Source organism: Prionailurus viverrinus, unplaced genomic scaffold (assembly GCF_022837055.1).
Source record: "Prionailurus viverrinus isolate Anna unplaced genomic scaffold, UM_Priviv_1.0 scaffold_51, whole genome shotgun sequence".
NCBI lineage: Eukaryota > Metazoa > Chordata > Mammalia > Carnivora > Felidae > Prionailurus > Prionailurus viverrinus.
In genome coordinates this window covers 2,838,187-2,852,335 of record NW_025927614.1, presented here as the reverse complement: position 1 = coordinate 2,852,335, position 14,149 = coordinate 2,838,187, and the positions used below count along the sequence as shown (strand labels likewise).

The 14,149-nt window shown below is 38.3% G+C and overlaps 1 long non-coding RNA gene across 1 annotated transcript; it reads right to left on the bottom strand.

The window, feature by feature from the left end:
- Positions 1-765: 765 nt before the first annotated feature.
- On the bottom strand, positions 766-5,210 carry LOC125159588 (uncharacterized). Its single transcript, XR_007149833.1, has 3 exons — positions 4,975-5,210; positions 2,919-3,003; positions 766-942 (listed from the first exon to the last, which is right to left on the bottom strand). It is a non-coding gene; the product is annotated as an uncharacterized LOC125159588 (long non-coding RNA).
- Positions 5,211-14,149: the final 8,939 nt, after the last annotated feature.

Below are 14,149 nucleotides of genomic sequence, written 5' to 3'. Positions count from 1 at the left end.
TATTATGTAGAGAGACTTGTGTATGCTTATAGATAACTGAAATGAATGACAGCAATGGGGTGGGAGCCAGAAATTAGGACTATTTTATTATTATAAGGTGCTCACACTACCTCTCTAGTGTTATTTGAAAGTAGAATGGGATTAGTTATAAATGTATATTTTAAACTGGTAAGCCACCACTACAAAAAGCTGGAAACAGTACCACTGGTATGCTAATAAAGGAGAGAAAATGCGAGCACAGAAAATGTTCGGTTAAAACCACAAAAGGTGGAAAAAGAGTGAAAGAGAAAAATAGGAACAGACTACAAGGGCCACAAATAGAAAACAACAAGGAAAATGGTAGATATTCATCCAACCATATTAATAATCACTTTAAAAGTCAATGGTCTAAATACACCAATTCAAAGACAGAGACTGTCAGAGTGGATTAAAAAGCAAGACCCAAGTATATGTTGTCTACAGAAACCCATTTTAAATATAAAGATGCATATAAATTGAATGTAAATGGATGGAAAACAAAGATACCATGCTGACACTGATCCAAAGAAAGCAGGAGTAGCTACATTAACTTCCAATGGAGCAGACTTAAGAGCGAGAAAGGTTGCCAGGGATAGAGAAGGGTATTATGTAATGACAAAGGAGTCAGTCCCTAAATGTGTCTGCATCTAACAAGAGAGCATCAAACCAAGTGAGGCAAAAACGGATAGAACTGCAGGAGGGATGGGAATACGCACTTTCATAGCCGGAGGCTTCAAGTCCCTCCTCTCAGAAATGGACAGGTCCATCAGGCAGATGGGTACAGGTACAGTTGAGCTCAACAAGTGTCCATCCACTGGATATGATAGACATCTCCCGCCAGCAGTAGTAGTCCGTGGAATAACGACGGTGTTCACTGTGTGGGTCCACTTTCACGCAGATTGTTTCAGTAGGTACAGGGCAGGCCTGAAAATGTATTTTCTCTTACGATTTTCTTAACATTTTCTCTTCTCTAACTGAATGTATGGTAAGAATACAGTATACAACACACAAAATATGTATTAATTGACTATGTATGTTGTCAGTGAGTCTTCTGGTCAACAATAGGCTATTAGTGGTTCAGTTTACGGGGAATTAAAAGCAGATTTTCAGTTGTGCAGACCGTCAGTGCCTATGACCCCCACGCTGTTCGAGGGTGCCGAACACGCTGTTCGACTTTATGCCACAACAGTAGAATACACATTCTTCTCCAGCTTGCACATAGCTTCCTCCCAGACAGACACAATCTGGGCATTAAAACATTAAACAACACATCTCTAAAGAACACATGGGTCAAAGAACAAATCTCAGGAAGTATTTTTAAATATTTTTAACTAAATGAGAATAAAAAGACAATTTATCAAAATCTGTGGGATGCAGCCAAAGCAGTGTTACAAGAGGAAATGTTAGACTGAGTACATGTATGAGGGAAGAACAAAGACCTGGGAGCCTGGCTGGCTCGGTCAGTGGAGCCTGTGACTCCTGGTCTCAGGTCATGACTTCAAGCCCCATGATGGTGTGGAGCCCACTTAAGATAAGTAAATTTTTAAAAATTAAAAAAAAAATTAAAAAAGAAAGAATAAAGATCTAAAATCAATCTTCTAAGCTTCCTCATTAGGGAACTCGACTTATAAATATAAAAATACAAGTTTTATATCAGTTTTGGTATCTAAATGTTATATATACAATCTCTGTGAAAGAATAATATATATTCTCTGTAAATATATTACTTATATATCTATATTTATATGTTTATATGTAATAGGTTATATATGTTACATATATAAATATATATTAAGTGTATTTTATTTATATAATTGCTATCTTAATTATACTTTAGTGGCCGGAAAGAGAGTATTTTCCACTGTTCAGATAATGCGCGAGAACAGACACATGAATAAAGCAATATTGTATATTAGAAGTGATGGCAAAATAAATGGGATGTTACTTTTTTTTTTTTTTTTTTTTGAGTATGTGTTTATCTGCAAAACAACAAAATCTTGACTTGGAATGACTCAGGCACAGAGTCCTGAGTCCCTTTTGCCAAACATCTCTCTTTAATCATGTATCCTGTTGACAACAGATTATCCTCAAACATACGAAACGTTTTCCTTCAAATTTCTTTTGTGAAATAAGGAAAATAATCAATAATGACTCCAACCCACACCAGACTGGCTTCCATTGTGAAAACGTTTGTATGAAGGTTGACAATAAGCTGCAAATTTCCCAGCTGCACTTGTTTTATTTGACTTCTCAACAACTGTTAGCAAAGGAGAGCATGTCCTATGACCGGGAGAGCATGTCCTATTTCTTTCTGTGACACCACATGGAACTAGTTTTCCTCCTTCAGTCCAGAAAGAAGGAATAGATTCACATGAAGCAAAAGAAGGAACTAAAGAGAGGGAAGGAGAGGGGGCCAGGAAAATAAAATCTATTGTTCCAAAATATTTTGTAAAATCTAAATATCAAGGGAAAGCACTCTTCCTATTTTTCTATGAGATTAAGAACAGCATGCTTACATCAACTTTTAAGAATACATTTAGTAAATTTAATAGAGATAAAGAAAACATGATTTTAGTGAATTTCCTTAGGTTGCCTATGTGTGATGCATGTATAGTAAGTTGTTTTTAACTTTCCTTTTGTTTAAAAAATAGCATCCTTTATTAGTTTTATTTCAAATTGAACAAATCTTTATAGTATAGATAACATTGCAAAAGCAATTGGCAAACTATCGAGACTCAAATCTGAAGCAAGTTCTATATCCTAAAAATGGAATATGTCACAGAGTTGCACACAAAGATGAATGTTATCTTATAAAAGTAGCAATAATAAAAATATTTCAATTCAAATTAGAATTTTAAAAACTTGTCTTCCAGGCTACAAAATAGTTGTAACTCTCATACCTGACCGTAACTCTGGGATTCACTCCCTTTATCCATCATCATCAACCCATTCTTGCCAGAGTAGAATCTGAGCATACTAGTCTTCCTAAAAGAAATAATAAATGAAATAACTCAGACGGGCTCAACTGTTAGTTTTATGAGCCTAAAGAGTAGATGGTCAAAGAGAACAATTTTTTTTTCATTTTAGTTGAGTCATTTGGATATAGTATTTTGGATTTCTTTTTCCTTGTTTGTTTTAGAGTTTTTCTCATATCAAAAAGCCCTGTTTAATGAATGTTCATCTTTTATTTAAAAATTTTAATCTTTTGTTCTGATGGAGAGAATAGAAATTTTAGCTCGAAGCAGGGTGGTGTATATGTGTGTGTGTGACATTACAGGTAAATACTGAGGAATACATTTGAAATGATATCAGGAATAGTCCAGACTCCAGATTCTTGTCAATAGATAACCCTGAACTAAGGTTTGAGTTGGGTCACTTGCCACCTGAGTCTAGGCAAGACATTTTACCTTTCTAAATCTCAATTTCCCTCCGAGTAAAGTGTGAGTGATGAAGTTACCAATTGTTAAGAATTAGAGGAGCTAGCACAGGGAGGAGCAGCTCACTCCCTACTGCGCAGAGCTCAGAATATTCTAGTTTTAGGAATGAAGGTCCTTGTGGTGCAATGAATAATCAAGAGCAGATTTATAGAAAAATTAAACTTTGTAACTGCAATTCCTCATCATCGCATATAGAATTTCTTACTGTCATGAGATGTAGGAGCTAAACATCACTATAATTTTCTATGTAAAATATTGAAGTGACTTCTAGAAGTTGACTTTGAGGGAAAACTGACATGAAATGTTATGAGCACTTTCTTCTAGTTGAACTCCAGCTTATTCTATTGGATTACCATTTTCCTAAAGGGCACACTTATGATATCTGGCTTTGTTTTTACTTCTATTTTTCAAAAATCCCACTCAGGGAATCTGAAGATAATGCTATCATGTTAAACAATATGAAAGTGTTAATATTCATTTTCTTTGACTGAGAAAAATGACTTCAACTCAATATTACTATGAATGGTAGAGTTGTTCATATTTGACAGAATAAATGTATTCATAGAAATTTTAATTGGAAGGAAATGTTCTGTTAACTGCATTGTATGCTGCTTTTGAGGGTAGTCTCATTACTGTTAAATACCATTTACAATAATACAGCATATCTTCTAACATCAAAAATTTCATTTTCAGTACAACCTTTTTTTAAATTGAATACAGGATCAAAAAAGTTAAAATATAAAAAGGAAAAGTAAATCACATATAATTTTATTTTTTTATTTTTATTTTTTTTATTTTTTAATGTTTATTTATTTTTGAGAGAGACAGAGACAGAATGCAAGTGGGTTAGGGGCAGAGAGAGAGCGAGACACAGAATCCGAAGCAGGCTCCAGGCTCTGAGCTGTCAAAAAATTTCATTTTAAGTACAACCTTTTTTTTAATTGAATAAAGGATCAAAAAAGTTAAAATATAAAATGGAAAAGTAAATCACATATAATTTTATTTTTCAGGAATTAACATATTTTGTAATTTATCTGTTTTTTAATTAATATGTATACTTATTTTTATATGTGTGATCATTTTCCCTAATGTATACCTACTTTTTCACTTAACATAAAAAACCTTCAGCAATAATTTCTTCAATGGTTACATAAATCCTATCTGGAATAAATCACAATTTATTTAGCTATGTTGTTATTGTGCGTGTATGCATGCATGTGTGTATGTGTGTGTGTGTGTCTTGCTGATGTAATAATAGGCTGTCTACACAAAGGATTCCAAAATGTGTCTAACATATAACAACTAAGCACCTCGAATAGAAACTCTTGGTTAAATATTAAACAGAAATAATTACAGATGCATTTAAAACAAACAGCAAGCATTGATTTCAGTTACAGACTTACCTAGAATGGAGGTACACACTGAAACAGTTTTATAATTAGTATTCAGTACATTGGTAGATATATGAGAAATTCTATAATTATCCCCAAATCTCATTGCAATCTATGGATTCAATTACCTTTTCTTTCGGCAACTGTCCTTTAAAAAAAAATAGTCACTAAAAAGAACCCCCAGAGTTTGCTGAGTTTCACTATTTCATTTACCTTCTTTGCCCATATTCTGGAGGAGTTTTCGAAATAGGGGGAAGAAAAGAGAATGGGACACAAACACACAAAGACAACCTGGCCCTGCGTGGCTGTGTGTGAGGGTTGGCGGCAGCCCCGGGGGTACAGCAAAGCAGAGAGAAGGGCCTGGTAGACGGACTCAGGCAGAAACAGGAAGAAACGCATGGCTTCTCACATGCGGCTGTCGAGGGAGCTAGAGCTTCCTGTGTTTGAAATTCTTCGTGCAATCAAATAAAAAGAGAAAAAAAAAAAAAACAACAACAAGGAAATCATGCTCCGTGCAGATTTGCTCTGGCTCAATCTAAATACTGTGCCTGAGCAAAAGTGACCATCAAACTGTAGGTGCACAGTGACCAAGTTATTCAAGAAATACTTTTGGTCTGTAATAATTTTTAAGAAAGTAATTTACCACTACAGTTCTTTTTCATTTCCCCTAGGTTTTTACTTACTACGCATATCCCCTGTGAGATCTAAAATGTTTTAAACATTTTCTTCAGCTCTTTAAGGGTTTATCACCGGACAATTCAGCAAGACACAGTTTCCTTCCCATATTAGAGGGAAGATTACAACACAGAAGGACATTTCATATTTCATGACTTCTAGAAGACAATCTTTTCATGAGCTATTTATTTAGAATTATTACCTCTAATGTTCCTGTCCCCTGAGGGTTTTAAAAATTCCTCTCAAGTCTTTTGATATTACAAAACTGAAACATGCGTCAAGGTAACACCACTTTTAATTTTTTATGTGAATTATCCAAATACTCTACCTAAAATGGAAGATCCTTCAAAATGAAGTAAAATTCCAAGGTAACTGGCAGGAGCTACTCTGATGTTTTCTTAAATATGAATTTGTGTGGGAAGGAGCATCGCTATTGAAACACAACCGTCATGAAGCTGAAGGAAGAAAGTGAAGAGAAAATCTTAGGTACAATATATCATAGTCTTGGGTTGTCAAGAAGCTGAGAGTATTTCCCACAGGTTCTCATTTGTCACCACAAATGGTGGTAATGACAGAAAATGGTTTCTGTAGAATGTAGCACCAAGGAAGGCCTTCTGTTCAGAGTTCCATGTGATTAGCTGTGCTCACCCACCATTGCCAAGAGAGTAAACCTTAGTAATAATGGGTAAGTGCAGGTGTTTCCTATTTTAATGTAAACCCACTACATGAAATCCTTCGTAAGATGATGGTGTAGCATGTAACCAACTTTTGTCCTCCCTGACAAGTGACAAGATATTGAAAACGTCTCCCTGAGGAGAGGCTGGGGGATGTACATAGACATGTAAATGTGCATTTCCTGGTGTATTAAATGTTTAATGAAGAGGAAGGAGAAAGGCCTCCATCTGGAGCCAGCGGGTCTGCTGGTGCCTGTGCAGAGGCCAGGAATGATTTAAATCCAAACAAGCCAACCACCAGAAGTGCGGGGAAAAGAGAGAAGATAGAGCAGGAGTAGAGAGAAGGGTGCATGAACCAGAAGGATTACCTGATAAAAGGGCATTCTCGAAGTCTCTTAGAACAGGTGAGTTGGGAGCAGGCAGGAACAACAGGCTTTCCAGGAACAGGTGAGGGGGTAGAACTGGACTTCCACGTAAAATTTTAGCTCTTGTGGGAAGCTTCAAGCAAAGTTGGTAAACCTCCATTTGCAAAGGAGAAACTGCTGCTTGCCAAAAGTTATATAACCAGTCAAAGGCAATGTTTGGGAAAAGTGCCTGCTGGGCTCGGTACAGGCTGAACTTTAAAATTCTTCTGTTCCAGGTTGTGGCAACTAGGACATCAGAAGCCGAGATGGTCCCCAGGACCTGTCTGAGGGCTTAGCTGTTGGAGGGTCAGTAGGGCTCAATGAGGTGGGGGTGGGGAGGGGAGATGCTGCTGTGACTCTCTCATCTGCACATCCTTGTCCTCAGGTTCCTGGCTTCTGTTCTCCTGTGTGCCCTGTGTCATGGTGACAGGGGAGCACTTAATGTCTGAGTTTACTTGGTAAAGTAGATACTACTGCCCCCATTTTATGGATGACAATACCAACAGTAGCTATTAATTATCAAGCAGTTACTCTGGTTGGGCATCAGTAGGGAACAGTGCATTTGCTTTCTTATTGAATCCTCACAATGATGCAATGAAATAGAATAATATTCCCATTTCACAGATGACAATAATGAGACTTGTCCAAGATCAACAGCTATAGAATGCAGGAGTTAGGGTTCTGATCCAAGCAATCTGATGCCAAAAATCCATGCTCCTGACAGGTAGTGGCACTGAGGTCCTTCCTCAAAAGTTCTCAAGGTTAGTTGGAATTTGAATCAGGCACTCCAATGCCAAAGCCCATGCACTTTCGCTGTGTCATGTTAGAGAAGAGGGATAGGAAAAAGGCTAGGAGGGAATTTTGGAGGAAAAAAGACACATGCACACACAAACAGCCTTTCCATCTTGTATGATGAGCTTCCAGTGAAAAGACACGGGGTCCTGCTTTCCTTTAAATGCCCTGAGGCAAATTAACCAGGGTGTGGGAGGACCTACTTATTTTTTTAAAAATTTTTTTAACATTTATTTATTTTTGAGACAGAGAGAGAGCATGAACGGGGGAGGGTCAGAGAGAGAGGGAGACACAGAATCTGAAACATGCTCCAGGCTCTGAGCTGTCAGCACAGAGCCCAACGCGGGGCTCAAACTCACAGACTGCAAGATCATGACCTGAGCCGAAGTCGGACACCCAACCAACTGAGCCACCCAGGCGCCCCTAGGACCTACTTATTTTTTTTTATGTTTATTTATTTTTTAGAGAGAGAGAGAAAGAGAGCAGGGGAGGAGCAGAGAAAGGGGAGACAGAGAATCTGAAGCAGGCTCCAAGCTCTGAGTTGTCAGCACAGAGCCCAACCCGGGGCTTGAACTCACAGACCGTGAGATCATAACCTGAGCGGAAGTCTGACGCTCAACAGCTCAACTGACTTAGCCACTCAGGGGCCCCCAGGACGGCCTACATCTAGTAACACTGCATATTCACAGACGGAAGCAGGAGACACACAAAGGACCCTGAAGAAATGCCTTGGTCAGACCCTGAAACCCAGCAGCCCAGAGGAACAGGTCCAACGTACCACACAGGCCGTAGGGGACTCGGGCTTTCCAGAGAAACAGATCTCTTATTTTATTTTTTTATTTATTATTTATTTATTTATTTTTTAATGTTTTATTTATTTTTGAGAGAGACAGAGACAGAATGTGAGTGGGTTAGGGGCAGAGAGAGAGGGAGACACAGAATCCGCGGCAGGCTCCAGGCTCTGAGCTGTCAGCACAGAGCCTGACGTGGGACTCGAACTCAAGGACTGTGAGATCATGACCTGAGCTGAGTCGGACGCTCGACCAACTGAGCCACCGAGGTGCCCCTAGATCTCTTATTTTATACTGGAATGTTTCTGAAATTAAAATATGCACAATGCCTATTCCAGTCTGAGTCACAAAGGATGACAACTTCAATGAATACTAATTGCCATTACCAGGTTTGGTCCGCAGCTTTTTACTTTCGAAAACATGATTTTTAATCATCCACAGACAGTTAGGCACTGAGAAACTAAGCAACACTAACTAAACTTGTTATATAGTAATTTAATATCAGAATGCTAATTTACTTTTAGGGAAGATAAGGAGAAACTGTATTTCTATCTAAAACATTAATATCTAATATAAAAGACTATGGCAAAATCCAATGGGAAGCCAGAAAGGTACAGAATAAACTCAAACCAAATTAGTAAAATGAAGGTACAGTCTTAGAAAACATTTTATTGGCCCCTGAGAGACATTATCGCTCTGCCCTCTATAATGGCCAGCACATGGACACTCACGTTAGTATCTCCCCTTTATTAAAAAATGGTTCTTATCCTCTTGGGGATGGGGAGCTGTAGTACACTTAAGAGATGCTGTTCACCTAGACCACACATTCCCATGGATGCGAGTTTCAGTATCATCCCTTTCTTTCCCACATCAGGAAGTGTCCCTAAGGTGAGTGAGTAAAAAAAGGATATTATTACAGGTATAACTTTCAATTTCACTCATATGCCACACTTTATTACCAGTAACAAATTGCCATGCTAATATCTTACATTACAAACATATATGTTTGGTGGTATTAAACACACACAAATCTTTACTTCTTGATTCTTTCTGGATTGGTGAATTTTGAAATGGGTTTCTCAGATACCATACGTGCTGTTTCTGCCTGCGAGATGTTCCTCCTCTGCTCTTGATCTGTTTTCTACAAATAATGCCTGGATAAGATTTCATTGCCTGGCTATCGTGACAATGTAGTAATTAAAGCAGAAATTACTTAAACTCACTTTGGATGAGTTAGTAATTGGTAAGTAGTACATTTGTAAGCCTTTTCTCGTGATGACCTTCTCCTGTGACAACCACCTCATCTACTTTATGGTCAGTTTCATTAACTTCAATTACCTAATAGTTCTATGTTTTGCCTTTTCATGTAAATTTTGGGATGTGAGCTATGTATAGATTGCAGCCACAGATCTTTATACATTAAAGAATCAGTGGAAAATAAGAATCTATACAACTTAATTTTATAGTTACTTTTCTGAAAAGTAGATATTCTTTTAAAAAAAATTTTTTTTTAATGCTTATTTTTGAGAGAGAGAGAGAGAGAGCACAAGCTGGGGGTGGGGGGCAGATAGAGAGGGAGACACAGAATCTGAAGCAGGCTCCAGGCTCCGAGCTGTCAGCACAGAACCCAAGGTGGGGCTTGAACTCACAAACCATGAGATCATGACCTGAGCTGAAGTCTGACTCTTAACCAACTGAGCCACCCAGGCTCCCCCAGACCTGTTCTTAAATATGTTGAAAGTGAGAAAAAACAACTTGGAGAATCATGTTCTCTCTCAATAAAGCCATGGTTGCAGCCCTATTGTCTTGCAGCAGATTAAAATTTCCTGTTTGGAGTAATCAGAAGCTTAGTGTTAACTTTTCTTCTATGCCCATTCACGCTGTGGCAATCCTAATGGCCTCCAAGGTATGCAGGTGCTGTGGGCTAACAAACGACCTTGTGCGTGGAAATGCAAAGGTGAAAAACATATTAATGTGCTCCAAGAATATCAGCCCAGGTATACATACTTGTTCTGTTATACACACACAAACACACACAGGCATCCATGGACAGGGAGAACATTACGTAGACCTCTCAAAGTTTGGGAGACCTGCATTTACAAGATTCTTTACTTCACAGCCCTCGAGCAACCTAAGTACAACATGATCTGATTAACATGTAGTTTTAATTAAGATGTGTTAAGAAGGACTATGATACTTGATCAACAGAACCACTAGTATGTTATTTAAAAGCAAAACAGTAATATCCTGACAGTGTTCTATCAAGTGCAATGAAATCACCAATCTTATCTGTGGCATTTTTCCATTTAACCACACTTGTTGGGTGCCAGGGTATTCTATAGAGAACAATCCTCTCATCAGACTGGAAACACTAAATCTAATAACACTATATTTACACTGAGGTAAATATATCATTAAGATAGAAAAATAGGCCAATTTAAATTGGGGGCTCTGGAAGGTCCTTTTGGAAAAAGTGACAGTCCAGCAGATAGATACCTGATGAGTAGGATTATCCCCAGGAAGACGGGAGAAAGATGATCCAGAAGACCCTCCTTCTGGAGGTACAAACTCTGTACCATTCTGAGATGGGACAAAGGTCAACAAGACAGGAATGAAATGCACAATGAATTTAAATTTAGGAGCTAAGTAGGTGCCAGAAAATGCTGGGCCTTGCAAGCCCAAGAACAGGATTTGATTTTATTCAAAATGCAGCAGAAAATTGTTGGTTTTAAGTAGGGACAGACATGAACAATGTGTTCATACATTTTTGCCTATCTCGCAAATAGAGTCTTTATGATAGGTTTCTAAATGTGGGTATCTGGGGTCAACGACAGGAATATTTTTCAGGCTCTTGCAATCTCAAGAGAGTTCATAACAAGTCAGTTCAGTGATGAATGAGTCTCCATGTCTCTCACCCTCAATAATATGACCACTGAAGAATTCTGCCATTTGAAAAAAAGCAGTGTTGTGTTGTTTTGTTGTTTTATTGTTAATTTGAATATTGGCCAATATTTGCTAATAGTTTATAGTTCTTCTTTTATAAATCACCAGTGGCTTTTGTCCCTTCTTTGAGGAGGATAATGTTGGTGCACATATATACATATATATTTAATTTTTTCAATATTTATTTATTTTTGAGAGAGAGAGAGAGAGAGAGAGAGAGAGAGAGAGAGAGACTGAGCACGAGTGGGGAAGGGGCAGAGAGAGAGAGGGAGACACAGAATTCGAAACAGGCTCCACAGGCTCTGAGTTGTCAGCACAGAGCCCTACTCGGGGTTCATAACCTGAGCTGAAGTCTGATGCTCAACCAACTGAACTACCCAGGTGCCTATACGTTGGTGTATATCTTACTGATGTGAAGTAGCTTTTTATATCTAAGAACTATTACCCTAGTTCTCATTTCTTGCATATATATATAGTCCCAGTTTGTTTGCTTTTTAAATTTTACTTGCACAGTCTTTCCACTTACAAGGGTAATCTGTTATTGAAAAAAAATTCTTGTAAGTTGAAAATGTAGTTACTATTACTTTAAATCAAAATATATGCTATGTATTCTGGAGTCCCCATTCATGAAAAACACCAAGTCTCATTGAGACCTGTCTATTTCACTTGTTTACATTACTTAAGGTAACACAATGTAATACTTCTACTTATCAGTTTCTCTATTTTGTGCTGTTCATTTGCATTCCTGAAGCTTTTTCATACAGTTAGTTATTCTGCATTATATACTTAAGACTATGTTCTGAAAGCGTATATACAGTACTCAATATTTATATAAGTCAATCTTTAATGCAAAACAATCTTTAATGCAAAACTATTATGTTGAAAAAGGCAAAATAAATAAAAGCAATGCATTTCAGTAGCACCTCCCTGGATTCATTATTGCTACATGCTAGCAAACCGGGAACACTCTGAGGCAAGAACTCAACAGGAGACCCCAAGGCTATAGCTGTGAAGTAGCCCCAACCCTACCAGTCCCAAGAAATTGGAATTGGTCCTCGTAGGTGAACAAAGCAGGAAGGAAGATATTAGAGAAACTCTTTAGAGGTATAAAAGTTGTAGCTCCCATGGGCGTATTAAGTAGGTCTGTATTTGGTTTGGACTTACAGGGTTCATAAATTTTTATACAGCCAAATTTACTACACATTTTTTATGATAAAAATCACTGCTTTAGGTCTCAGATATTCTTATTCGCCTTCAATATTACAAATATCCACCTATAGTTTCTTGAACCTATTGAGAAATGATTTTTAGTTTTTACAATGACATTTAAGTCATTTGGGTTTGTTTAGTGCAAGGTAAGGATATAATTTGATTTATTTTTTAAAGAGACAAAATTTCCACATTAAGTTGTTGGATAATGTATGCCTTTTCTATTCAAATAATATTTCTTAAAGCAGAAGCTGGACAAAGCAATACGCTGATCAGGTCAAGTATTAGTTAAGGGTAGAAACTGGTAGTAGGATTTGGGAAGGATTAGGCCTGTTGTGGGTCCTTCCTTGGGAGGTGCTAAATCTCTGAAACATGTCCTAGTTGATGCAAACCACTCCTTATGGCTGGCTGCTCTTCTTTTTCCCCTCTTCTCTGACACCTTTGCCCTCTCTTTGCAGTCAGATGGTAAACTCATGGTATAATCTGAGTTGTATGGAAATAACTATTTTGGTATTCTGGGTCTTCCTCAACTCCCTCCCCCGCCCCAAACTTAAATTATTGACACCAAACCATTGGCTCAGACCATATCCCCTCCTCCATATTCACTCAGCTGAGAGAAAAATGAGGTAAATGAAACTGTTCTGAAGGGAAAATGGAACCAAGGGCTAAATTCTAGGCAATTTGGGGAATTGTCCAAATTTGGAGTTTGGGGATAAACTATTTGGGAATTTGAGGATAAACTAACTTAGATTAGATAGAATGAGAGATAAGATCTGAGTATGAACACTGAAAAGATGCCTAAACAATTTAACTGGAGGAAAATGTGGAATCATGCAGTCACTTCTTTCCTAAAAGGTAAGCTTCCTTTTTTACACATACATGAACTTGTCTTACTTGAGCAGCCTCTGGGAAATACACAGAACCATGCAGTCCTCTATTTTATAGATGACTTAAAAAAAAAAAAAGATGATTTAAAGCTGTTCATTGTTAGAATTTCTGGGCCAGTGTTTAAATATCAGGTATGACTTGATTTTTTTCTGACACCATTTAATTCCTCTCCTGGATCGTAAAGACATATATTAATCTGTAAAAATGATTTAAAATTATCTTGTGACATCTCTTGATCTAACCAAAAACTCTGTGAGATGCATCAGATCCCGGGTTGAGTGTGGAAAGACTGTTTCCTTGAGTGGTGTGCATCATAGAACACCTATTCAAGTACTACCCATTTCCAAATTCTTAGGCTTAGCGACCAGGTATGAAAGAAGATTGATAAATTGGATTAGAATCCTTAAATTTCTTGAACGGTCTCTTCCTAGTGATTTTCAGTACATATGTCCAAGGAGAACCAGAGTAAGAAATTTTGGCTGATAGGTCCGTCTTCCTTCCAAAGTCCTACCGGAGAAAGGTCATTATGGAAAATATGTGAAATCTGTAAAAGTCTGTTTATCTCTGAGTCTCAGTAAAGCATCCACTGGGATCTCCTCTGGTTAGATGTAGGATTACAAACTGAAACAGATACTTCTCCTTACACCTGTACGGGTGTAGCCAGGTGGATAACGGGTGGTCCTGTTCCTCTCGCAGTCCTGGCTGTGCGCGCCTGGAACGAGGAATCTAGCACCTCCCTGCAATTGTTTCTGACGGCCGAGCTGGAAAGACCTCGCCCGCACGTTCGCGGGATCTGCCGACCTGCGGGAGCCGGCGGCCCTGCGGGCGCGCGGCCCACCGGAGCAGACGCGGCCGCCTCGCCCCCAGCCCCGCAGGTCGGAGCCTGACGATGCTGCGAGCGCCGGGCGCTTTGTGCGCTGGGCCGCC